The following is a 1052-nucleotide window of genomic DNA, read 5'->3' as shown; positions in this document are numbered from 1 at the left end:
GATGATGTATACTGCCAAGAGGTAGGAAATGCTTATGTGAGCCCACATCAGACTCACTGTGGACCCTCTTTTTGACCACTTGTCTTATTATAGCAAGTGGGGTGCATATCTAATGGCCTTGGATTTGCACAGTGGAGCTTCAGCATCCACACTAATGAAAATTTGATCCACTGGCCATAATACTAAGTGTGCAGACTGGTGACCGGGGAGGAAGGCGAGACTCTGAGTCATTTCCAAGTACTTTTGCCTCTGCGGTTCAATACCTTTTGCTGCAAATATCCCAGGGGTAAGAGAAGAGGCTACACTTTTTTCTGTCTGTCTTTCTTTCTTTCTTTCTTTCTTTTTTCTTTATTTCTTTCAGCGTTTGACTAAATAGAGTGCTGCAGGGATGACCTATTTGTGTAGGCCAAACCTGAAAAATGGGCATTTCAACACTTCCGGTTTAATTGCCTTAAAGGATATTTGAATGGGTTTTTGTTTAAATAATTGAAATAAAGTCTGTGGTTAACACAAGCTCAAGATATATTCACCTTTTACCCTTACAATGTAAAATACATCAGTAACACACCATTTGTGATTTAAAGCTTTTTCTTGTGTTAGATCCCAGTTTATTAACAAAAGAGGACAGAACAATCAGTAGTCAGTATATGGACGTCAGTAGTGAAGAATGCATGAGAGAGAAATGGAAGCTGAAGGTTTGCATGAATATTAACACAAATAATAACAGAAAACCAAAAGGAGCCACTCATTGAAGGGCTGTCACATCATGGCACCCTCTCACAAATCCATCGCGCTGGAACTCTTATAGGGCCGATGGTGAGCCGCAGGTTGTCTGTCAGGCAAGAGTCAGGCTGTGGTGATGTTCTAGTCATGTGACCTTGGCTTAGTTTGTTTGTAGTCGAAGATTAACATTTTTCTTGTGCGATTGTATTTAGGTTTCAAAATTCATGTCAAAGTATTAATTTGTGAAGATTATCATGATGATAATCAAACCTTTGTTGGTCTTGGAGCTCATTATATGAAATAGTTCAAAAGTCAATGGAAAAATTCTG

Source organism: Carassius carassius, chromosome 47 (genome assembly GCF_963082965.1).
Source record: "Carassius carassius chromosome 47, fCarCar2.1, whole genome shotgun sequence".
Classification (NCBI taxonomy): Eukaryota; Metazoa; Chordata; class Actinopteri; order Cypriniformes; family Cyprinidae; genus Carassius; species Carassius carassius.
The sequence above is the reverse complement of the archived record's forward strand: the minus strand, read 5'-3'. Positions refer to the sequence as shown.